Source organism: Hypanus sabinus, chromosome X1, assembly GCF_030144855.1.
Source record: "Hypanus sabinus isolate sHypSab1 chromosome X1, sHypSab1.hap1, whole genome shotgun sequence".
Classification (NCBI taxonomy): domain Eukaryota; kingdom Metazoa; phylum Chordata; class Chondrichthyes; order Myliobatiformes; family Dasyatidae; genus Hypanus; species Hypanus sabinus.
The window spans coordinates 44,477,222-44,504,411 of NC_082738.1; the positions used below are offsets into that span (position 1 = coordinate 44,477,222).

The 27,190-nt window shown below is 42.3% G+C and overlaps 1 protein-coding gene across 2 annotated transcripts in view; it reads left to right on the forward strand.

Annotated features, from left to right (window-relative positions):
* The window catches only part of rnd2 (Rho family GTPase 2), a 125,171-nt gene extending 105,593 nt beyond the window's left edge, over window positions 1-19,578 (forward strand). For both annotated transcript variants that reach the window (XR_009509034.1, XR_009509033.1), the window contains one exon: window positions 18,291-19,578. The gene's annotated coding sequence lies outside the window, so the exon portion shown is untranslated. The remainder of the gene's footprint in view (window positions 1-18,290) is intronic.
* The last annotated feature ends 7,612 nt before the right edge of the window (window positions 19,579-27,190 follow it).

A 27,190-nucleotide genomic window follows, 5' to 3' on the forward strand; every position in this document is an offset into this window, starting at 1 on the left:
TCTAGTGCACTTGTAATGCTGGCATCGACTGGACTATAGGGAAAACATTTTCTGTTCAGAAGTAGGACAAATCCAACCTAACTACACCCAGTGAATAAATACTTGGTTCTAATAGTTCTTTTGCATTTTTGGAGTCAGTTTATTACTCAGTCTTTAAACTCCCTCATTTGAAAAAGGAGTCATTGAGGCATGGTTGGAAACATCCTATACTCATGTGGTTTCATGAAAGGCAGGCCTATAGTATGGATGCCAGACGGGTTGTTTAATTGAATAGATACTAACAAACTAAAATACTAAATTATTGAATGTCTGTATAAAGGAGGACAAAGTAGGCCCCTTGATTGACTCCGCCACTGCTGTAAACATTAATTGCCGTTGCTAACAATTCACTATGTGCAAAGTGAACAATCCACAAAATGCTCTGCAATAACTCACCGGCATCAGTCAAATCCAGAACCTCAATCACCAAGAAAGATGGGGGCATTCAGTACAAGGGAATATTGCCTGATGGAGGATCCCTTCCAACTTACACAATACCCTAACTTGGAAATACATCACCATTTTTCCATCATTACCACCTCTAAATCCTCAAATGTATTCTTAATCTTCTATGTGGTGGTGTGCTGGGGCAATGGCATCAACACGGGTGATGCCAACAGGCTCAATAAACTGATTAGAAACTGATAGGAGTCAAACTGGGCACACTGGACGCAGTGACAGAACAAAGGACCCTAGGAAAATCCTGGCAATTTTGGACAATGTTTCTCACTCTCTGCATGCCACCTTGGCTGAACAGAGGAACACTTTTAGTCATAGACTAAGACAACTGTGCTGCTTCAAAGAACGCTATATGCGGTCATCCTTACCGTCAACCATGAGGCTCTATAATGAGTCAACGTATAGCCGGGGAAGTGATGACCCCCTCCTGTTAGACTGTTTGAAGTAACTTATTTTTTATTCTTTCTTACTTCTCTTTTAATATTTGTGTATCTGTGCACTTGTAATGCTACTGTGACACTGTAATTTCCTTTGGGATCAATAAAGTATCTGTCTATCTTATAGCACCATAAAGCGGAGATACTGTAAACACTCAGAAAGCCAGTCAAAATCCAAAAAAATTCAAAATAAGTGGCTCAGTACCCCTTCTAAAGGGCATTTAGAAATGGACAATCAACATTGGCACTGCCAGCAATTCCTGCATCACAAAAAACGAATAAATGAAAAAGAAATCAGAGATATAGAACTGTTCTGCTTTATTGTAGGTTTGATTTAAAAATTCATTTTAGAACACATGTGGTGACTATGTTGAGAATCGGGCTTTTGAATTAATGAAGCCAATTATGGAAAACTCTAGATCTGAAATTCCTTTGAACCCTGTTGTTATATTAAGGATAAAAATAGTCAGCTGTTGATGCCTGTGCTGGAATGTTGTTCAACAGCTATGGGAAATATTGATGACTTTTCCCAAACAACCTGTTTTCATTCTGGCTAAGAGTATGAGCAATCTGATGAAAGATTGTTGAGCTGAAATGTTAACTCTTTCTCTTCTGATGCTGAGTATTTCAAGACTTACTTTGTTTTAATTTCCACTTTCTGGCAGTCTTTCCTTTTTTCAACTGAGATCTGCATTTTGAGGGTGAATTGGCAGTCTGAAGTCCTATTCTTCAGTCCCTAAGGTGATGAATGTAGAATTAGCATTTTAGGCTCAGTAATAAGTGTGGTGATATCACGTGCATTGATGTGCCAGTACATGATTGGACAGAGCACTGAGCATGTGCAGGATTGCTAGAATGTTCCAGCACATGGCTGGGTTAAGACGTGTTTGTTTATTACTGTAAATAAAAGTTCTCTAATTCTTCCAGAATATGATTCTTCATTGTTAACCCACAGTACATTTAAACAGGAGTAACATAACATGGTGTCATAAGTGGTTTTGGAAGAATAATACAGGAGAATCGAGAATTGAGGATCAAAGATAATCAAAAAAAAGAAGAAAAAAAAGTTCATACTGTAAATGGTAAAATGGAAGGTTTACAACCCCCATCAAAACTTCAGCTGACTGGCAATGTAGCTGAGAACTGGAGGAGATTCAAGCAACAGTTTGAACTGAACTTATCGGCGATCAATTATGAAGAAAAATCAGGAAAAACCAAAGCTACGCTTCTGCTCCATGTAATCAGGAATGACACAGTAGAGGTATATAATAATTGCCTTTGAAGATGGAGATAATTTCAATTTAAAGTCAATAATGGACAGATTTGAAGTATTTTGTATACCTAAGTGTAATTTAACGTATGAGCGATATAAATTCTTCACTTATGCGCAGCGGGCTGTTGAAACAATTGATCAGTATGTTACTGAGTTAAGAAAGTGTAGTAGAACATGCGAGTTTGGATTGCTCACGGACTCTCTTATTAAAGATAGAATTGTTTGTGGCGTTCGAGATAATGCTCTGAGAGAAAGACTGTTGAGAGAGCAAGATTTAAATTTTGAAAAAGCTTTGGCACTTTGCGAAGCTTCTGAGACCGTGACATTGCAGGCTGAAGAGCTTTTTGTCGAAAACTGCAATGCAAACGCTGTAAAAAAGTGTGAATATATAATACATCGACAAAACCAACAGAGAGCAAGAGGCAGTTGAAAGAAAAAAAGTCATATGATGGCTGTGTGCGGGAACATCATCCAAATCAGTGTCCCACATATGGCAAAATTTGCAATGGCTGCAGTAAGATTAATCATTTTTCACACTGTTGTAATTGTAGAAAGAAGGAAGATAAAATGAAACAAGTAAATGCTGTGCTTGAAGATGAACATGAGGAATTTTATATCGACGTGCTTTGTGAAAATAAACAAAGTAAGAATGACTGGACTATTCCATTGCAAGTGAATCAAAACAATATTCTGTTTAAACTTGTACTGGAGCACAAGTAAATGTTCTTGCAGAATCTGAGTTTAATGCTTTAAAGACTGAAATTACATCAGACAAATATAAAAGTGACTGGGTATTCAGGTGCAGACATACCAGTTAAAGGAACATGCATGGCAAAGGTATCACACAAAAATATTGTGCACACGCTTTCATTTGTGGTCGTGCCAAAAAACGTACAGTCAATTCTGGGTTTATCTGATTGCGAGAGACTTCATTTGGCGAAAGGTGTTTTAGTCTTGGATAGTGACACAGAGCTGAAGTGACAGGATGTTGCATTACAGTTGGCAGAAGGTGATGTAACTCGACTGCAGGTCCAGCTCATGGAGGCTAATGCTGACACAGAGAATATAAAAGCAGTAGCTGCAGTGTCTGAGATGACCAAACAGGAGGCAATTGATGATATGAAAAAGCAATGGCAGGAGGAGGTTGCTTCAATGTAAACGATAATGAAAGAGACACTGGGAGAATATGAGATTCAGTTTCATCACCATCTAGAGCAAGAACGTTCACAATGGGCACAGTATAAGGAAGAAGTGAAAGCACAAGTGAAGGAATTGAGAAGTTTTATTGAAATGATGAAGTCTCAGCATAAAAAAAGAGAGTACACAGTTAATGAATGAATTGGATGAAGAAAAGAAGATTCATATTTCATTACAAATGGAAGTGGAACATGAATTAACTGATCTAAGGAGACGTTTGTCTGAAGGACAAGGAGACAAAGTGAGGATACAAGATAAAATGAACACATGAACACAGACCAGATCACACATGGTCCAAACAGAGGAGGGAGCAGTGTTAAGAAGAAATTGCAAAGACCTTAAGAAAGAGCCAACTTCAGAGTTTCAGTTATCTGATATAGATGTGTTTTGATTAACGTTGTTAATTGTTTTTCTTTTTAAGGAAAAGAAGATGTGGTGATATCATGTGCATTGATGTGCTAGTACATGATTGGACAGAGCACTGAGAATGCGCAGGATTGCTAGTATGTTCCAGCATGTGGCTAGGTTAAGACATGTTTGTTTATTGCTGTAAATAAAAGTTCTCTGATTCTTCCAGAATATGATTCTTCATTGTTAATCCACAGTATGCTTAAACAGAAGTAACGTAACAATAAGTGTGATAGCAATGAGGAGAGACCCTAAATGACCTTTATTAAACCTTGGCAATCCTCTGTGATATACTTCAGTCGTGTCTTTCAGAGGAAGTAGAGTCATAGGGTCATAGATTCATACAGTATGGATACAGACTCTTAGGTCCAACTTGACCATGCCAAACAAGATTCCCATCTAAGCTAGTTTGACCATATCTGGCTATTTTGTTAATGTATCGGACTCAACCATTTCCACTGGCAGCTTATTCCAATAATCCAAAGATAACAACTGTCGAAGATCTGAAAGAAAATCAAAATAGTCAATAGTCAAGATGTAAGAGCAGCATTAGGCCATTGTGTCCATTGAGACTTTCACACCCTTACTGATCAAGAACCCATCAGCCTCTGCCAATTTGTCCTCCACACCCGTCTGTGGAAAGAGAAACACAAGCTAAGTTTCAGGTGAAAGGTCCTTCATCAAAACTGGAAAAATACCCCTAAGTACCCCTTACAATTGATCATTTTGGTGGGTTTGTAGTCACATATATGTCAAAAAACGCAAAGGTGTTGAAGAAGGGTTTTGGCCTACTGGCCTTTAATGGTCAGGTATTGAGCATCAAAGTTGGGATGCTATGCTGCAATTGTACAAGACACCAATGAGGCTGCATTTGGAATATTGTGTTCCATTTTGTGCACCCTGCTATATGAAGGTTGGCACTAAACTGGAAAGAGTGCAGAAAAGATTTACGAGGATGTTTCCAGGATTCAAGGGATTGAATTACAGATAAAGGTTGAGCAGGCTAGCACTTTCTTTGTTGGATTGAGGGAGAATGGGGGTTGATCTTATAGAGATGTCAAAAATCAATAGGGGACAATATTGGGTAAAAATTTTGTTTTTTCCCCAGTGTTGTGGAAATCAAGAATGTGAAGAACCTATGAGGACATAGGTTTAATTTGAGAGAAGAAAGGTTTAAAAGGATCCTAAGGGACAACTTCTTCATGCAGAGATTGATGATTATGTGGAATGGTTTGCTAGATGAAGTGGTTAATATTTCAAAGGTACTTGTACAGGTACATAGATTGGAAAGATTTAAAGAGATATGGGCCAAACACAGGCAAATAATACCAGTTTAGGTGGATATTATGGTTGGAATGGACCAGTTGGGCCTAAGAACTTGCTTCCATGCTGTAAGATCCTATGACTCTATAACCCTCAGGCTCGGCCAGCATGTGTTCGTCTGGAGGAAAACAAATTCCAGCCCCGCCAAACTGAGAAATCTCGTTTGTGTGGATGCTGCGTGATGTGTTGCCCAGTTACAAATCTGCACTGCAAAATATCAGACAGTACACCATATGCAATTAAACAATTGAACTTTATAAACAATCTGAATAAAGGGTTAGTAAAGAAAATAAAAAGTAAAAGGGCCCATATTAAGGAAAAAAGTCTAATGTGCATTGTTGGAGCTCACTGATACGGCTATTCATCAACCATCAACCTCCTCCGAGCATAGCCGGCCCTCGGACCCTCGCTCCTCAGTCCACTCCATACGGTGGTCTTCCGACTCTCTCCATTTGCGTCCTCTCTCTCCATTGGCTCCCCGATGAAAGACCATGAAAATCTCTCTTCCAGACTCACAAGAAAGACCAACATTTCTCCCACTGGATAACATACATTCCAAAGCCCCGTTATCTCTAGTCATAATCAAAACATTGCTGCTACAGAGAAACCATTACATTAGTAGTGAAACATTGCAGAGGGGCCATTACATTAGTAGTGAAATCTTATAACATGTTCCAACTTTATGACTGTAAGTAGAGTAAAAGAACTACAGAGTGGTGAGTTAAAATGATTAGAAGGAGGGCTTGGCTTTGAGTGCGACAGCCCACTGGTAGTTAAAAAGTTAAGGAATCCCACTAAAAGCATTGCTAAAATAAGCTTTTCTGAGGTATATTGTGTAAAATTATCACCACAAACAGTGAGGGGTGAGCGATAGTGAGGAAATTTTGAGGGATGAGTGAGACGGTTTGTTGCAGAATCATTGCAGATGGAGTTCTGATGCCCATACAACTGGTTCAGGTGTGAAGTTGGATTGCACTGGTCACCAAGCTGATTTGAAGAGCTTTAGAATGGCTACAGGCTGAGTGGTGAAATCTGGGCCTGGAACAAGTTGCTGGGCGGCGTGGTCTAGGCACAGAGTCTTTCGCAACAGCAGTGCCTGATCCTAGTGCGATTTACGATCCGCTGTTCAGACAATTTTAAATGCCAGCCCGGATTAGAGGCGAGAGCAGATTTCACTTGCTCTCTGTGATGTTCACTCCTCTCTCTAGAGCAATGGAGCCTTTCACTGTTTCGTTGTTTGGTCAATTTAAATGCTGGCCCAGTTAGACTGAAAAGACAGGGTGTCAGGATCCAGGCGAGAACTGATTTTGCTCATTCTCTATGATGGTCACTCCTCTCTCTATGGTTCTGAGGCTATGAAGACTGCCCTAGCTGCTGTGCTCCATGTTTGCTAACATGATGAACTGATAATCGAGGCTTTGGGCCTACCCTGGGGTTTGGATCTGAGGACTCAAAATAGTTTGGAATATTGCTGTTTGCTTCAATTGCTTGCATGATTTGTGATTTGTTTGCTTTCTATTGTGCATTGGGTGTTGGTCGTTTATTTTTCTTTTCTTTAATTGGACTCTTTTGGGTTTCTTCCTTTGTGGCTACCTGTGAGCAAACAAATCTCAAGGTTTATAATTTATACATTCTTTGATAATAAATGTACTTTGAATCTTTGAATATGGTGGTCACCTTGCATGGAGCAAGCTCCCACTGTAGGCCAGCACAGGCAGGCACCTCCTTGTCTCCACCCAGCTAAAAGGAGTCAACTGCCACTTGTTTCCAACTCATCACCTGCAGCCTATTTAAACCCAACCCTCATCTACAGTCCTTGTTCACTCATACGAATCAGCAAGCCTCAACTAGTTGCTCCTAGCCTTTTGTTACCTTGTTTCTTTGTCGTGTTGAGTATCAGTTCTCTCATGTTTTGTGACCCCTCATGGCTTGTTATTTGCAGCTTATTATTGAAGTAGTCACTCCCTGCTAAATTGTCTCCATTGCTCTGCCTTTGGGTCAAGCCTCTGCTACAGTTCCTGACAGGATGAATGAAACGACGATTAATCTAGCAGAGTACATTCGCCAAAAGGAAGTCATCCAAAATAAATGAGTACATGATCCCGAAGTAGCAGGAAACCATTGATCATCTGCTTTCCACTCTCAACCAACTCTCCATCTCGATACAGCAACCACCTCCCCCCGCCTGTCAACCTCCTCCCTCAGAGCACCAGATTCTGCTGCCCAAATGCTTTGATGGATCCCCAGCATGATGCCACAACTTCCTGTCCCCATGCGTGTTTCACTTTGAGCCATCTCTGTATTTCACAGACTAAATCAAGATTGCCTTCGTCATCTCTCTCCTGACTGGGTGAGCTCTGATCTGGGCCACTGCCATTTGGAACAATAAAACCACCATTTGCAATAAATATGAGGATGTTTCCACCATCTGGGAACTGGAATGGGGCAGTGGATCAGATACTTCTCCTGCGCCACGGTTCTGGATTACACCGTGGAATTCAGGACCCTTGTGGTGGAGTGCGGGTAGAATGCAGAGCTGCTGCTGGCCCATTACCGTCACGGCCTCTCAGAGTGCTTGAGAGATGAGCTGTCTACCCATGAGATGGCCACCATTCTTTGTTCCATTGCCAGAACCATTTCAGGTTCCAGGACCCTCATTAGCAATGCCTCCAGAATCCATGCATTTAGGGAGCACTCCCTTAAGCCCCTAAGAGTGTGAGCATCAGTAAAGAAGCAAATTGTGTGCTTACTGCTGAGTCGCCGATCACCCGCACACCAAATGGCACTGCATCTGGGAAGCTCCCCCAGCCCCTCGTTCCAGCACCATTGCCCGACTCTCTCACTCTATCCTCCTCCACACCCTGATGGCTCTACGCACACAGGAGGCTCTGGTAGATTCTAGCACAGCAGACAACTTTCTGGAGCAGAGTCTGTATGTGCAACTTGGACTTCCTACTGGGCCTTTCTCTCACTCCTTTTGCATCACAGCCATTGATGGACGTCCCTTAGGGCTTTGGATGATCAGAGCTTGCACACAGCCTGTGCAGCCTTGGAGAACACAGTGAGTCCACCCAATTCCTCCTTATTGACTCACCCAATGCTCCTCTCATCCTGGGTTACCCCTGGCTCTCTGCTCATGACCCTCACTTCACCTGGTCACCTGGCTCACTGCTAGTTGGGCACCCACCTGCCCAATACCACAACTTAGCCACTGTCTTCAGTAAAAGGGAAGCCAGCACCCTGCTACCTCACAGACCACACGGCCACACAATCAACCTCCTCCCGGGCACCACCCCTCCCCAAGGCTGTCTGTTCTCCCTTTCCCCTCCTGAGACCCAAGCTATGAATGACTACATCACTGAAGTGCCCCAGTATGACTTCATTTGAACATCCCAGACCTCAGCCAGTGCAGGATTCTTCTTTGTCAAAAGCAAAGATGAAGGTCTCTATCCCTATATCAATTTCTGTGAACTTACAACATCACCATGAAGAACTGCTACCCTCTCCCCTTCATGGATGGTGCATTCAAAACACTCCAGGGGTCCCAAATCTTCACAAAACTGGATCTATGGAGCACATACAACTTAATCCACATCCACCAAGGGTAAGAGTGGAAGATGGTGTTCCTAATACCCACTGACCACAATGAGTATTTCGTGACGCTCTTCAGTCCAGTCATTTACAAGCCTTCATCAATGAGATCTTCTGAGACATGCTATACAGGTATGCATTCATCTGCCTCAACGACATCCTCATCTTCTCCAAGGACCCCTAGGAACATGACTGCCACGTCAGTTCAATCGGTCAGCATCTCCTTGAAAACCAGCTGTACTATAAGTTGGAAAAATGCCATTCCCACGATCTCTGAATTTTCTGTGACATGGTTCTGTTGGCCCACCATGATCACAGTTGTACGTCTGTTCATCACTGCCTGCCATCAATGTGCCTAATACAATTCCTCCAACCAGTGGCCCTCTGGGCTCCTGTGGCTCCTACTGATCCATCGATGATCATGGTGCCACATCACCATGGATTTTATCATGGGTTTACCACCTTCCAATGGGGCCACGATGATTATGACAGTGGTAAACCGCTTTATTGCCCTCCCCAAGCTTCCGTCAGCCACTGTGATGGTGGACCTCTGTCTTCAACATGTAGTTCACCTTGATGCTTTCCCCCAGGACCGGGGCCCACTATTCGTTTCCCACTTCTGGTGAGCCTTCTGCTCCCCCTTCCGTTCCTCAGTGAGTTTGTCCCCTAGCTCTCATCTGCAAACCAACGGACAGTCAGAAAGACCCAATCAGCAAGTGAAGAAGGTTCTGCGATGCTTTGCCGCCTCTAACCATTCCGCATGGAAGAAGTATCTGCTCTGGGCCGAGCTGTTCCACAATCTACACATGTCCTCTGCCACAGGTATGTCACCCTTTGAAGTGCTTCATGGCTACTGACAGCCGCTGTTCCCCACGGAGCAGCCAAAGGTGGAGGTCACATCTGCTAGGGCCTTGGTTTGCTGATGCCAGAATGCTTGGAAGAGGGCACGAAGGCCAGCCTTGCTTCTGACTGCACTTACTACCGCCAGGCCAACTGCCATTTGTACCCAGCCAGTGGATGGTGTCTGGCTGTCTAACTGAAACTTTCCTCTGCACACCGACTCCCACAGCTCTTGCCCCAGTTCATTGGTCCCTTTAAGATTACCCATTGAATCAATCCAGTCACTCACCTTCTCCAGCTGCCACCATCTATCAGAATTACACCTACCTTCCACAAGCCTGTTGTCCATGGGCCACTCAACCTACCTGAGTCTGCACCTCTGGATCCTAGGATGGTGCAAAGTGGCCCAGCATATATCGTTCATTGGTTGATGGATTCATGTTGTCATGGACGTGGACAGGGTGTGTGCAGTACCTGGTCAACTGGAGAGGGTATGGCCTAGAGAGGTCTTGGGTGTCATCCATTTTCATCTTCAATCAATTGCTCATTGAGGAGTTCCACCAGACCCATTTAGATCGTTCTAGGCCATTGGGGTAGGAGGGTGTGTCCTGTCAGGCCTGCACTAGCAGGCACCTCCCAGTCTTCGCCCAGCAAACAGGAATCATCTCCCACTCATTTTCATCTCATCACCTGCAGTCTATTTAAACCCAGCTCTCATTCACAACCTACGTTCACTCATACAAACCAGCTTGTGGCTTGGCGTGGCACAGTGTGGCATGGCATGGCATGCCGAGGCCTTCATAATCAGTTTTCTCTTATTTTGTGGGCCCTGGTGGCTTGTTATTTTGCAGTTGATTATTAAAGCTATAGCTCCCCACTACATCATCTCCACTGCTCTGCCTTTGGATCAAACCTCTGCTACAGTTTCTGATGCCCACTAAGAGCAATATGATAACAATCAGGTAATCAGATCTAGAACTATTGAGCTAAAAGATAAATATTGATCAGGACATGGTGGATCAATAAATCTCTCACTCCTCCACTCCCCAGTTCTTTGCAGGCTGCACTATCTGTATCAATTTACTGGTCCCAATAGAAGCTACTCATTGTCATTCAGTCTTGATGAAAGGTCTTGGCCCGTAACATCGACTGTTTATTCCTCTCCATAAGATGCTGCCTGACCTGCCGAGCTCCTCCAGCATTTTGTGTGTGTTGATCATCTTGTTCTCCCTTTGTGTCTCTCTTCTAATATGCAAACTGTCTAGGAATTCTTGTTAAATGAAGCATTTATGAAGCCAGGCTCATTGGAGTCATTTCACATTTGTGCACACCTCAGTAAAACTGTAGGATCCACAGATTTCCAGTCTTGGTGCCTTAACCCAGGCTTAGAAATTGAATTTATTATATTGAGTGGTGCTGCTTCATTTTAGAAACACCTCCAGTAACTTTGACACCAGACATTTATCAGGAACTGAATTGTGATAAGTACTGTTCTGGCTAGTCGATTTATATTCGGGACCACACACAGAGGAAAGTTTCTCATTTATGATTTTATTGTTGTTTCCTCTTTCCTTTACATTCACATTATGATTATCTGCTTTTAAATAGGAGATGACACATTCCTCAAATTTCCATCAAAATGTCAGACGCCCTTGCTGCAGGGTAGGACAGAAGAAAAGTCAGTGGGAAATCTCAGCTAAGTGTCAGAGCTTAGCTCTCATAGTTATAACATGTCAACAGACGGAGTGCAACCAGGTTGCCACCAGGTTGTAATGAATTCATTGAATCCTCTTTATGCCTCAAAGGCACGTTAGGCTTCCAACAGAGAGCACTACTGTTGCTCCTCTGTGGTCTGTGATGATAGTGTCCCGCACCACTTTCATCTCTTTCCATATAGTTATGCACCATGTCTCCTTGGATGACTCCTTTTATAATTCCTTTTCAGTATCCACAATAAGCTGTTCTGAGCAGTGTGTCTGTTGGCATTCAACACCCATGTCCAAACTTCTTCTTTTAACTGCTTGGTAACTTAGGATTCATGTTTATCCTCTAATATAGCTCTTGGTTGAGCTTCATCAGGCTTACAAAATTTTGAGGTTAAAATAAATGTGGAGATGAGTTAAGGCTTGGCAGCCCTTACAGTCAGTATTGAAGTGTAACACAGTCTATGGACGGAATAAAATACTGCCTGGAGAAATAAACAAGGTCATTTTAACTCACTTCTGATGATGCGCCGTGCAATGTAAAATATCTAAATCCATCATAAATCATTCAGTTTTACTCAGAGTCTAAGGAGTGGGCATGTTTATAGAACCGTTAAGAAAGAGGAAGCAAAAACTTCAACATTACAGATCCCATTTCACAAACCATCAAATGCAGCTAAATGACTCGGTTTATTTCTCTTGGTGAAAACCATTCACATTCATGTCTTTCAATCCTCTACGCTTAAAGAAGTGTACACACTTCTTGGCTTGGCTTAATACGTGTTGATTCCTGTTTGCCAATGCTTGCCACCACCCACTACCTCTTCACTGATGATGCAGTCTCAACTTAACTTATTGCTTTACCATATCAGTTCCAAATAGGAAACCTTCACTCCCAGTCCATAGTCTTCTTTTCTAAGTCTGAGAATAAAAGTGAAGGCTTCTTGATTACTTGCAGGGAGAGTTGGGTCAATTAAATAGAGCAGGGGCAAAATGTGGTCAAACTTCTACTCTCAAGAGATTGAGGTTTGGCTTGTGACTCTATGGATGGTCAGTGCAGACTGGATAGGCAGAAAGGTCTGGTTCCCTGCTGTCACTCTTTGACGTAATGGGCTCACAAGAAACTTGACACTGAAAGATCAAGAGAATATTGACCAGTCTATTACTTTAAATAAGAGGCCTTGTTCAATGGAAATTGCTTCACTAATCATTCTGTTCTCTTCACTTAAAATGAATTTTTACCATTTTAAAATTTCAGAAAGTTTCACAATTAAGTTAGATTTTGAAATTAAATCTTTTAAAGTACAGGAAGAGAAACTGTAAATGTACACGTTTCTTTTATACACCAAAAGTACAACAGGGACTTTTCAAACTTTCATTTTGAAGATTAGCCCAGAATAGAAGTGCTTCCCAGTCAAACTTCTTCTTCCAAATGCTGAAAGATTCTGCATTTAAACTATGAAAATAACATTCATGTTCTGTCCCATTACAGCTATATAGGGCCCTGGTCAGACCCCACTTGAAATACTGTGCTCAGTTCTGGTCACCTCACTACAGGAAGGATGTGGAAACTATAGAAAGGGTGCAGAGTAGACTTACAAGGATGTGGCGTGGATTGGGGAGCATGCCTTATGAGAATAGGTTGGTTGAGTGAACGCGGCCTTTTTTCATTGGAGCGACAGAATGTGAGGTGACCTGACAGACGTGTATAAGATGATGAGAGGCATTGATTGTGTGGATAGTCAGAGGCTTTTTCCCAGTGCTAAAATGGCTAACATGAGAGGGCATAGTTTTAAGGTGTTTGGAAGTAGTTACAGAGGGGATGTCAGTGGCGTTTTTTTAACGTGGTAAGTGCGTGGAATGGGCTGCCAGTGACAGTAGTGGAGGCGATACAATAGGGTTTTTTAAGAGACTCCTGGATAGGTACATAGACCTTAGAAAATTAGAGGGCTATGGGTAAACCTAGGTAATTTCTAAAGTAAGTACATGTTTGGCACAGCATTGTGGGCCAAAGGGCCTGTATTGTGCTGTAGGTTTTCTATGCTTCCATGTTTCTAAATAATATTCTTGAAAATCTCTGCTAAGTAATAATTTGATGTAAAAATTGCTTTTCTTATTTGGTGATCAATAAACTGATGTCTCATATACAATAAAATTAGAAACAAGTGTTTTGAGTAACGAGCAGGTTGTGAAGCAGCTGGTCAGTACAGTAGACTATTGTTAGTTAAAAAGCAGCTGTTTCCTGGTAACTATACCAAATAACTATTAGCCATCAACATTTTTTTGAGCAACCTTTTAGATACTTCTATATCCTTGGGCTAAAAAGTAATGAAATATATATAGTGAGAAAGAATGAAGGGCAGTTATGCAGGTGAAAATTGGGTGTGCAGCTGTCTTATTAGCAACAAACAGGAAATTTACCTTACAAGTTAAATGATCTACCAAATGTTCTGATGTGTTAAGTAGAAAATCAGCTTTTGACATTCTCCATTTCCTTCATTTTATGGTGGATGTTTTCTCCTCTTAATATGTCTTGGGTATGTAACAGTAATGCATTAATTTTGGAAGTATTTTTGTGGACCTTGTTAGTAAAATAGTGGTAAGCTGCTAGTTATTTTTACTTTCCTGCTTTATTTAGGAATTTGCATGATTTGGGTGTTAGTTGCTTTCTGATCATTCAGAGGGTGATATGATTTCATAGCTCACGGTACTGCTTCCTCCAGCTCCAGCGACTAGAGGTCTGGAGCTGCCTGTGCTCCCTCTGTTAACCTGGATTTCCCTTTGGTGGGCTGAATTGGTTGAATTAGAAACAAGTGCTTTGAGTAAGGAGCAGGCTGTGAAGCAGCTGAACTGAGTTGAATTGGTCACTTTAGGTGACCTCAAGTGAAGGTAAGTGGTGTGAGCACAAATGCAGAGTTGATGGGAATGTGCAGAGAAGAGGTTACAAAGAAATTTGTTTGGGGAATGTGATTGCTCTGTGGGTTGCCCTCCAATCCTGTAAGGAAATACAGAAGAGATCTAACTAGTAATTAACATCTTTCTAATACCAGTCAATCCTTCTAATCTAGAAAATAAACAATTTAAGCCAGGGGAATTTACTCCTTCATGTGATAAATCTTTCAGAGACATTAAAAATGCCATGTTTTTAAAGTCAGTTTATTTTCTTACATTACCTCTTCATTTCTTTCTCTTTAATCTAGTATTTTTTAACCTTCCTTTAATTTTCATTCTGTATCTATTCTGACTTTGATTCACCTTCCTTCTCTTTTATGTTTTATTTCTATTTTTCAGTCTCCTTAGTTATGCCTGGTAAGGGCAGGTTGAAATGTGAGGAAAAGTTGGGCTGATTGCACATTGGTTGGAGAGAGGACTTGATTTTAACATATAATATCCTGAAGGATTTGGATAGGATTAATGTGCAGAGGATGTTTCCTCTTGTGGAAGAACATGAGGTCACCAGTTAAAAATTTAAGATGGAAGTAAGGCGATTTATTTTTCTCTAGAACATTGAGGGACTTTGGAAATCTCTTCCTCAAAGGGTGTGGGATGCAGAACCTTTGAATATCCTTTAGGCAAAGTTGAATAGAGTTTTCATAAATGTGGGGGGGGGGGGGTGGAGGTTGAAAGGTTAGCATGAGTAAGCAAGAAGGAGAAGCTGAGTTTACTATAAAATCAGCCAAATCTTATTAAATGACAGAGTAGACTTGTGGGGCCGATTGGCATTTTCTTCCCTAACTTGTATATTAATATATAGATGGAATGCTGACCCAACTATTCATCCCAGCTGCCTAATTACGGCCCAAAAATATTTTGAATTAAATAATGTAGGTGGCAGGGTGGACATACGTCTCTACGAAAGGAGGTGTAAGGCACTCAATCCCTCCACTAGCCTGCTTAGCTGCCCCCGCCCCTGATCAGGGTCATGTGAAGTCATGGGAGCAGGTGGTGGATGGTTGTTTGAGCAGCTGGTGCGTATTGCAAGTCCTGATTTTATGACCATTGACAGCAGGCAGACGTTCTCTGAAGAGTATTGATTGTGGCTGGGGTATGTTGCCCTGATCATTTAAAGTGCATGGCAAATAAAGGAAGTGTCTTTCTCAAAGCAGTCCAAAGGAGGAGTTCATCTTGCTATCAAGTAGGTTTATAACAACACAGTGTTCCTTTTCACACGATGCAGACTGACAAACAAATCACTCCATTCCTGCAGTACAAAAATATTCACATTCTTTTTTATAACCTACTTTGTTTTGCCAGCTACAACTTGACATATTTTTCTTTCTTCACTATCTTTTTGGTAGAAAGCCTTCTTTAAGATCTGGAACAATCAATGCTGTTCACTTGCAGAAGCCACTTCCTATCAGGTTTCTCTCCCCCTCAACAGTAGAAGGCTTCACTGTTATTGACCTTGTGTTAGTTTTTTTATGATTAACTCTGGAATTTGAGAGGATTGAAGGGACTTGATAATATGACCTTCTGGCAAGTAGTCCTATATTTAACTCCTTGAAATACTGGCTAGTCTTGGGACAGGATCCTATCACCAGACAACACAGACAGTCACAGTGAATGATTCAAAAAAAATGTTCAATGGCCAGAACACTCAGGGCTGACAGATTTGTCCCGTGAAGAGAAATGAGCATTGTTGATAAAAAGGGCTGAGTTTCTTTCATTAATCTATTCCTGAAGTCTTTGTCATAAATCTCAATAGGTGAGTATCTAGATTATAGTAAGGGGATTTTGTATCAAAAACATTAATGACTGAAGTAAAAATCTTAAACTGTTGGAGGAACTCAGCGGATCGAGCAGCATCTGTGGGGGGTAAATATTGTCAATGTTTTGGCTTCACACTAAGTTGTCCATTGTTTGCCATCTATATCAACAATCTGGATGATAATGCAGTAAACCGGATCAGCAAATTTGTAGATGACACCATGATTGGGGGTGTCGTGGACAGCGAGGAAGCCTATCAAAGCCTGCAGCGGCATCAGGACCAGCTGGAAAAATGGGGTGAAAAATGGCAGATGGAATTTGAGGCAGACAAGTGTGAGGTGTTGCACTTTGGGAGGACAAACCAGCTTAGGACTTACATGGTGAGTGGTAGGGCACTGAGGAGTGTGGTGGAATAAAGGGATTTGGGAATACAGGTCCATAAGTAGATGGGGTTGAGCTTTTGGCACATTGGCCTTCATAATTCAAAGTATTGAGTACAGGAGATGGGATGTTATGTTGAAATTGTATGTGACATTGCTGAGGCCTAATTGTGTACAGTTCTAGTCACCTACCTGCAGGAAAGATATCAATAAGATTGAAAAAGTGCAGAGAAAGTTTACAAGGATGTTGCTGGTACTTGAGGGCCTGAGTTATAGGGAAAGGTTCAATAGGACTTTATTCCCTAGAGCGTAAGAGAATGAAAGGAAACTTGATAGAGGTATATAAAATTATGAGGGGTATAGAAAATATACCCAGACTTTTTCATTTTCCATTGAAGTTGAGTGAGAATAGAACTAGAAGTCATAGATTAAGGGGGAAAGATGAAATGTTTGAGGGGAACATGAGGGGGAACTTCTTCACTCAGAGTGTGGTGAGAGTGTGGAATGAGCTGTCAGTGCAAGTGGTGGTTACAGGTTTGATTTCAACACTATGTTCTGGATGTAGGCCAATGGGACTCGGCAGATTAATAGTTCAGGATGGACTAGAGGGGCTGAAAGGCCCGATTCTATGCTGTAGTGTTCTATGACTCTGTGACAAAGACTAGCAAATGACTAATGTGCAAAAGAAGATAAACTCTGCAAATACAAAAAAAGACACAGGTAATAATACTAAATAATACAGAGAACATGAGTTGAAATGTTCACACTTCCTTTCCCTCATAGATGATGCTCAACCTGCTGAGTTCCTCCAGTGGATTTTATTTTTGCTCCAGATTCCAGCATCTGCAGTCTCTTGTGTCTCCTTTATGAGTGAAATAACTTGCAAAGCTCAGTAAATAACTTTCTCCCATACTGTGGTTTATTGAGGAGGTTACTTACTGTGACAACTCAATGATCCTGAAATGGACCATCTAGAAACGCATTATATCAGACCAAATAGCAAAATTCTGATGAGTAACAGGCAAGCACTGAAGAGCAAATTGTTTTTTATTCTCTCTACCATTGCCTGAATAAATGACCTGCCAAGAAAATGTTTTTGACAGGTTGGTGAATAAATAAGATCTTTTTAGTTAACTAGGCCAAGAGCACATTTATACACAATGGAGGAATAATAATGATGCCAAGGTGATGAGAAAATGAAGAATAGCTAGCAAGGAAGAATATTGAATCCTAGACTTATATCACAGGGGCCATCAAAGGGTCAATGTAGTGACATTGTCAGTCTCTTCTACCACCATCTTATTATTGTCACGTATGTCGGCAACTTTCACAGCCTGCAATACAAAAACTGCGTTTCTACTCATACCTCTGTCAGGTATTTAGATATGGTAAAAAAAATGTTTTCATAATGAAGCCCTAAACTTTGTTTCCTCAACCTTAGGGTTGTTGGTCACACTGTAGACATTCCAGCCAATGTGCAGAGGCTGCCTGAATAATTACACCAGCAATTTTTCTTTTGATTCTTAACCAAAAGGATAATAAGCTAAGCATGATTATAATAGGATCTCTCTTTTGTATTACTTATAAGGTTTACTGTATTTTTTTGTGGAGTAGCAGGTAGCATAAGGTTATACAGTGCCAGAGATCGGGGTTCAATTCCCGCTGCTTTTTGTAGGGAGTTTGTACATTCTCCCTGTGTTTACACAGGTTTCCTCCTATGTTCCAAAGATGTAGGGCTAGGGTTAATACGTTGTGGGCATGCTATGTTGGTACTGGAAGCTTGGTGACACTTACAGGCTGCCCCCAGCACATCCTCGGACTGTATTGGTCATTGGCACAAATGACACATTTCACTGCATCAATGTTTCAATGTACATGTGACAAAATAAAGCTAATCTTTCTAACTCTTTCATGTTTATCTCTCTCTTCACAGGTGACATTGGGTGTCAATGTACATAAGTTCAGCTTTGTGCCCATCACTGCTTGCCCTAAGAAGAAGATGGTAACTTGCCTTCCTGTATGGCTGCAGTCCTTCCAGTAGCAATAATCCCAAAATGTTGCTGAGATAGGATTAAGAGATAGTGACAATGGAGAAATGCCTTATATTTCCAAATAAGAATAATGTTGGATCTAGAACACCTTGTGGTGTTCTCATGTGACTGCTACCCTTGTTCTCTCTGGTGATAGGATTTGCAGGTTATATCAGCCTAGAAGAATATTGTGGATGAGGCAAACTGCAGCCACAAGCTTCAGTACTGGAAGAAGTGTATAGAGTGCCAATCAGGCACTGGTGGATTGGAGTAGTCTTTCCTGAAAATGTAGAATGCTTAGTGATGGGACGGAGAGAGATGATGGGAGGGAAAGCATCATTTAACTCAATTCTGGAGGCATGTTCGAGGCTTTGTGTGGATGCCAGTTTATCATCCTACCTGACTTTCATACAGGATATTAGCATTTGAGGTATAATATAAAATTTCTGAATATAACTAGATTTTCACTGGATAATTTGGCTGACATTATCTCTCATGTGGCCTGAAAAAGTCTAGCTCAGCTTTCGGAAATCCATGATGTGCAAATTATTGCCTTACCATTTTTACCAAGTAATTTCTGCAAAGAAGCTTATCCCGCTTCATTTTATAGAAGCTTATACAACAGGATGTGCAGTTATTTCCCTTGTGACTCATCAAATAGCAAGCAATTTTACCTACAATTCCCAGAAGTGTTCAAGGCTCACTTGGTGATTTTAAAGGAGGTAAGAGTCCAATAGAATAAAAAGTTGGGACGTAACGTGGATATAGGGTCCCAGAAAGTAATATTAGAAAAAAGGATTAAGAAGATTGAAGCAGTCTTTTTATATCCTATCTCCGTTTAATCATTGTCTTCGTTGGTCCTTACTTTCTACAATCAAATATCATCTTGGGAGCTGATTTACAATATTCTATTCCTAAATTACTAAAGTTAAGCTACCAATGTACAAGTAACTGTGTGACAGATTCCACTTCAGTCAGACACCTTTATGATTAAAACCTCATGTAGTGTTCAAGCTATATTTTTTTCTGTGTCACAATTGGGAATGAAACAATTAATCAGTCAAAAATCATAAAAAGTAAAAATTCCTTCAAGATGAAAATGATCTTGAAGTAACAGTTATTCCCAGGAGACAGCATTTGTGAAATAGTATGTTTCTGATCAGTTACTGGCTGCTGGGCATTACAATACAAATAAAGCATTATCACACTTTAGAACCATTGCAATATTATTTTAACATTGATTATTTCATTTCTCTGAAAATGATGATTAAAAATTCAGCAATTTTAACAGATTCCCTAAGAATTTGGTTTGCATTCTCATTTAAATAATACCACTACAGTACTCAGAAAATAAAGGTAGTTTTTCTAAATTTTATTTGAATGCTCATCGGCCCTGCAGATGTAAATAATGATTGTACACAAGAAGAAAGCCAACAGTTTGATCACTGGCTTATTGTGTCTCAGAGAGCCGGAGCTAAAATTGCCTCCAGGTTAAGAAAATAAATCACTTTACATAACTCTTACTGGAAACATGTATGTCAAGCGAAAACATGATTGATTTTGACTGCAAATTTAAATAGCTTGCTGGCACTTGGTGTTCAAATATTGGGTATGTAAATTCAAGTTCAATTTTATTGTCATTGGACTGTATATACATGCAACCAAACGAACCAACGTTCCTCCAGACCATGATACACCCACGCACCATATATCACACACAGCACATAAGCCAAAATATTATACTTATAATTAAGTTCATAAAATATAATTCAAAAGGCATGTTGTAAAGTGCAGCACAGGTAAACAGTAAACAGTTCACTGTCCCAGTGACGAGCCCTGAGTGGTGGCAGGGTATTCATTAGTCTCACAGTTTGAGGGAAGGTGTCTGGCAGACCTAGTCCTGATGTTTCTATACCCCCTTCCTGATGGTAGTGGGTCAAAGAGATTGTCAGGTGGGTGGTAGGGATCCTCAACAATGCTTTGGGCTCTGTTTGCAATGCTCCTGATAAATGTCTCAAATAGGGAGGAGACAGACCTTGATGGTCTTCTCTGCAGTTTTTACTATCCTCTGTAGAATCTTGCAGTCTGGTGCCTTACAGCCACTGTACCACACAAAGATACAGCCAGACAAGCCTCTCTCGATGGTGGCCCCGTAGAAAGCTGTTGGAATGGGGGTAGGGAACATTGCACTCCTCAATCTCCTCAGAAGGTACCTGTTTGACAAATGAGGAGGTGTCGTGTGTCCAGGTTAGAGAGTCCATTATGTGCACACCAATGAACAGTGTGCTCTTCACTCTCTGTTATGGCACGCACCCAACTGTGCCAGCTTCCGGGGTTTAGACACACAAACTCTCCAGAATATGGATAGCTGGCACAGCCCTTTTAAAGATTGAGGACTGTACCACTAATTGGCAATCATGTTTTTGACATCAAGAATCGAGTATTTAAAGAACATGTAAAAGGAGCCTCAGTGCTCAATCATAACACTATAACAATTACAGCACGGAAACAGGCCATCTCGGCTCTTCTAGTCCGTGCTGAACGCTTACTCTCACCTAGTCCCACTGACCCGCACTCAGCCCATAACCCTCCATTCCTTTCCTGTCCATATACCTATCCAATTTTACTTTAAATGACAATACCGAACCTGCCTCTACCACTTCTACCAGAAGCTCATTCCACACAGCTACCACTCTGTAAGTAAAGAAATTCCCCATCGTGTTACCCTTAAACTTTTGCCCCCTAACTTTCAACTCATGTCCTCTTGTTTGAATCTCCCCTATTCTCAATGGAAAAAGCCTATCCACGTCAACTCGATCTATCCCCCTCATTATTTTAAATACCTCTATCAAGTCCCCACTCAACCTTCTATGCTCCAAAGAATAAAGACCTAACTTGTTCAGCCTTTCCCTGTAACTTAGGTTTCAAACCCAGGTAACATTCTAGTAAATCTGCTCTGTACACTCTCTATTTTGTTGATATCTTTCCTATAATTCAGTGACCAGAACTGTACACAATACTCCAAATTCGGCCTTACCAATGCCTTGTACAATTTTAACATTACATCCCAACTCCTATACTCAATGCTCTGATTTATAAAGGCCAGCATATCAAAAGCTTTCTTCACCACCCTATCCACGTGAAATTCCACCTTCAGGGAACTATGCACCATTATTCCTAGATCATTCTGTTCTATTGCATTCTTCAATGCCCTACCATTTACCATGTATGTCCTATTTGGATTATTCCTACCAAAATATAGCACTTCACACTTATCAGCATTAAACTCCATCTGCCATCGTTCAGCCCACTCTTCTAACTGGCCTAAATTTTTCTGCAAGTTTTGAAAACCTACTTCATTATCCACAACACCACCTACCTTAGTATCATCTGCATACTTACTAATCCAATTTACCACCCCACCATCCAGATCATTAATGTTTATGACAAACAACATTGGACCCAATTCAGATCCCTGAGGCACACCACTAGTCGCCGGCCTCCAACCTGACAAACAGTTATCCACCACTACTCTCTGGCATCTTCCATCTAGCCACTGTTGAATCCATTTTACTACTTCAATATTAATACCTAACTAACCTTCCTTGCGGAACCTTGTCAAAGGCCTTGCTGAAGTCCATATAGACAACATCCACTGCTTTACCCTCGTCAACTTTCCTCATAACCTCTTCAAAAAATTCAATAGGATTTGTCAAACATGCACAAATCCATGCTGACTATTCCTAATCAGACCCTGTCTATCCAGATAATTATATATACCATCTCTAAGAATACGTTCCATTAATTTACCCACCACTGACGTCAAACTGACAGGCCTATAATTGCTAGGTTTACTCTTAGAACCCTTTTTAAACAATGGAACCACATGAGCAATACGCCAATCCTCCGGCACCATCCCCGTTTCTAATGACATTTGAAATATTTCTGTCAGAGCCCCTGCTATTTCTACACTAACTTCTCTCAAGGTCCTAGGGAATATCCTGTCAGGATCCAGAGATTTATCCACTTTTATATTTCTTAAAAGTGCCAGTACTTCCTCCTCTTTAATTGTCATATTTTCCATAACTTCCCTACTTGTTTCCCTTACCTTACACAATTCAATGTCCTTCTCCTTAGTGAATACCGAAGAAAAGAAATTGTTCAAAATCTCCCCCATCTCTTTCGGCTCCACACATAGCTGTCCACTCTGATTCTCTAAGGGACCAATTTTATCCTTTTGCTATTAATATAACTGTAGAAACCCTTTGGATTTATTTTCATCTTACTTGCCAAAGCAACCTCGTATCTTCTTTTAGCTTTTCTAATTTCTTTCTTAAGATTCTTTTTACATTCTTTATATTCCTCGAGCACCTCATTTACTCCTTGCTGCCTATATTTATTATAGATCTCCCTCCTTTTCCGAACCAAGTTTCCAATATCCCTTGAAAACCATGGCGCTCTCAAACTTTTAACCTTTCCTTTCAACCTAACAGGAACATAAAGATTCTGTACCCTCAAAATTTCACCTTTAAATGACCTCCATTTCTCAAAAAACAAATCGTCCCAATCCACTTCTTCTAAGTCCTTTCGCATCTCCTCAAAGTTAGCCTTTCTCCAATCAAAAATCTCAACCCCGGGTCCAGTCCTATCCTTCTCCATAATTATATTGAAACTAATGGTATTGTGATCATTGGACCCGAAGTGCTCCCCAACACATACCTCTGTCTCCTGACCTATCTCATTCCCTAACAGGAGATCCAACACTGCCCCTTCTCTAGTCGGTACCTCTATGTATTGCTGCAAAAAACTATCCTGCACACATTTTACAAACTCCAAACCATCCAGCCCTTTTATAGAATGGGCTTCCCAGTCTATGTGTGGAAAATTAAAATCTCCCACAATCACAACCTTGTGCTTACTACAAATATCTTATATTTCCTTACAAATTCACTCCTCCAATTCTCGCTCCCCATTAGCTGGTCTATAATACACCCCTATAAGTGTTACTACACCTTTCCCATTCCTCAATTCCACCGAAATAGTATCCCTAGATGAGCCCTCTAATCTATCCTGCCAAAGCACTGCTGTAATATTTTCTTGGACAAGCAATGCAACACCTCCCCCCTTGCCCCTCCGATTCTATCACACCTGACACAACGAAATCCAGGAATATTTAGTTGTCAATCACACCCCTCCTGCAACCATGTTTCACTGATAGCTACAACATCATATTTCCAGGTATCAATCCATGCTCTAAGCTCATCCACCTTTCTTACAATGCTCCTAGCATTAAAATAGATGCATTTAAGAAACTTTCCACCTCTTCCTCTCTGTTTATCCCTAACAATGCGATCAACTTTATTATCTTTTTCTTTCCTCTCCCCTACATCTTTGGCCTGAGCTCTCCCCTTCTCTGTCATCAGCCTATCCTCCCTCACACACTGTCTACTAGCTTTCTCTATTTGTGAACTAACCTCCTCTCCCCTAGTCTCTTCAAATTGATGCCCACCCCCCAACCATTCTAGTTTAAAGTCTCTCCAGCAGCCTTAGCAAATCTCCCCGCCAGGATATTGGTCCCCCTGGGATTCAAGTGTAACCCGTCCTTTTTGTACAGGTCACACCTGCCCCAAAAGAGGTCCCAATGATCCAGAAACTTGAATCCCTGCCCTCTGCTCCAATCCCTCAGCCACACATTTATCCTCCACCTCATTCCGTTCCTACTCTCACTGTCGAGTGGCACAGGCAGTAATCTCGAGATTACTACCTTTGTGGTCCTTCTTCTCAACTGCCTTCCTAACTCCCTATTTTCTCCTTTCAGGACCTCTTCCCTTTTCCCACCTATGTCATTGGTACCAATATGTACCACGACCTCTGGCTCCTCACCCTCCCACTTCAGGATATCTTGGACGCAATCAGAAATGTCCCGAACCCTGGCACCAGGGAGGCAAACTACCATCCGGGTCTCCTGATCGCGTCGTACTACTGATGTCATCTAGCATTTGTTTTGTGCTCATTTCTCGATCAGTTTGATACCACATCTCGATTCTTGCTTTGGACACTCCAGTATTTGAGTCCAAACCATCCTCTCCAGGACTCTCGTCACCGTACGACCCAGTGGGGGTATCAGAGTTTTTTGTCCACTGTGACCAGCCAGAGCGAGAGGATTTCCAGACAGAGCCTGGAGATATACGACCTCCATGATTCTGTTCGTCAACTTCCGCAAGGAGGAAGCCAATGTCATTTGGGAGAGCCAATCATTTGCTCTGTGGAGCTTGTACATCTTACAACCCTGGAGAAGTTTGACAGTGACCTGGGGTCTTGTCTCAGCTCCTCATTCACTGTTCGAATTCCAGCTGTCCCAGTTCCCTTCAGAGCATGGAAAGGCAGTCTTCATTATCTCTCTCCTAACTGGAAGAGCCCTGTGCATTGGGAATGAAGGTTAGAGGGTTGCCAGATTCGGAGGAATTCATGGCCACCATGAAGAAGGTGTTCCATCATCCTGCTGGAGCTAGCTGAGCCTTGGACCGTCTGACGAAGATTTGACAGGGCGTACGGTCAACAGCCAGCTACACTATTGAGTTTTGGGCCTTGGGCCAAGAAAGTGGCTGGAACAGAGAGACCTTGGTCACTCTGTACTGCCGCAGACTCTAGAACGAACTGAAGGGTTCCCTCACCTTGGGAGTGCCAGCAGAGGACTTAGAGGTTCTGACTGACCAGTCCATTTGTCTCGATAATCACCTGGCAGAGCGTAAGTGGGACTACATCCAGAGGTTGAAGAGGGCTAGCTCGAACCTGGCCTCAACTCATTGTAGTTCCACCCCCCTGATCTCAGACAATGACCAGCCCGTCTCCTGCTCAGGATCCTATCAAACCCATGCAAACTGGTCGCATAAGAATCTCCGCTAATGAGAGGTTCCAGCGTTGGAGTCAAGGTTGCTGCTATTACTGAGGGGAAGCATGTCACCTCCGGGCTGAACGTCTGAAGCTGAGGCTGTCGGGAGAACTGTTCAGACCGTCCGGTGTTGGGAGAACTGTGATGGTAGCAGCCACTAACTCCAACCTCACAGATTTTAGAGGATGGAGATCTCCTGGGGTATGAACCAATGAGAGGTGAATGCTTTTATGGACTCTGGGGCAGCTGGAAATTTCCTGGATTTGGGGACCACTGGTTGTCTCAACATACCATTGCAGGAGTTGAGCCAGCCCTTGCCTGCTACATCAATGAGTCTCCTCAGACGGCCCTGATCCTCAGGCGCCCTTGGGTGTCCCAGCATAACCCTTCCGTGAACTGGAAGGAAGGGAGTTTCATTGCATGGTCCAGTCGCTGCAAGAAAGTATGTTTTCAGTTTGGTATTCCGACCACCAGACTCTCCCGAGACCAGAGGCTGACAAGGGGGCAGACTTCTGTTTGGGGTAACCTGGAGCCAGTCCTGCCTTCAAGGGCAAACAAGCCATCTCCAGCCATCAGGCCCAAGCGAGTCCTGACCCTGTCCAGTCAGGGGTGAGCTGGAACTAGATCTCTGGTTCAGGAGCAAGCCAAGGAGGTGCCCAAGCAGTCTGGAACTCTAGCAGCTAAGCCAAAGGGCTCCAGTTGCCAGGTCCCATCTAAGGGGAAGACTCCAAAATGGAGACCTTTGGAACCTAGTCCCAGGAGCACAAGGAGCACATTTGCTGTGCCTCGCTGTCGATGTCTGAGGATATGGGTGAGGATTTGGACTGTGATTTGGCCTCTGTTTTCACTAAAGACTCTTGCGGGCCTATGGAGGAGATTCAGGGGACTGCTGAATTACCCCGTTACCTAAGGAGCCTCAGGAGTCACCCTCGGAGGAAGCTGTTAGAAATCCCTCTGTCTACAAGGATTTGGAAGCTGTCTTCAGCAAGGAAAAGGCCTCGACTGTTCCACAGCACCGAACCTACGACTGTGCAATAGATCTACTGCCTGGTACTCGTCCTCCACGGGGTCGATTATACACACTCTCAGGCCCAGTGAAAAGTGCTATGGAGAAGTATATAAAGGGGGCTCTTGACCTGGGATTCATTCAACCCTCCACCTCTACAACTGGTGCTGGCTTCTTCTTCGTAGAGAAAAAGGACAGGACCCTGTGGCCATGCATTTATTATAGGGCTGAATCGCGTAGCAGTCAAGAATCGTCACCCTCTTCCACTCATGAACCATGCCTTTGAGATTGTCCAAGGGGCAAGAGTATTCTCGAAGTGATACTTACTGTGTGCGTCCCACCTAGTCTACATAAAGGAGGGTGACGAGTGGAAGACGGCATTCAACACAGTGACAGGGCACTACGAGGACCTGGTCATGCCCTTTGGCCTTGTGAACAGGCCAGCAGCTTTCCAGGCCTTTATAAATGATGTGTTCCAGGATGTCCTCCGTAAGTATGCCTTCGTCTACTTGGATGACAACCTTATTTTACTTGAAGTCCATGAAGGAGCACATCGCTCACATCAGAGACATCCTACTTTATCGTGGACTTTGCACCAAGCTGGAGAAGTCCAAATTTCACGTAACCACCATCTCATTTGTGGGTTTCATCATCTCAACTGGCAATCTCAAGATGGACCCCAGTAAGCCACAGGGAGTCGGAGATAGGTCACAGCCATCCAGTGTGAAACAAGTCCAATGATTCCTGGGATTTAACAACTTTTACAGAAAGTTCATCAGGGACTTCAGTTCAGTGGTGGCTCCGCTGACAGCACGAGGTAAGAGATTCACGGGCCCTTCTGTTTGGACTAACGAAGCAGAGGCTGCTTTTGCAGAGCTCAAACAGCGGTTCACAACAGCTTCCAT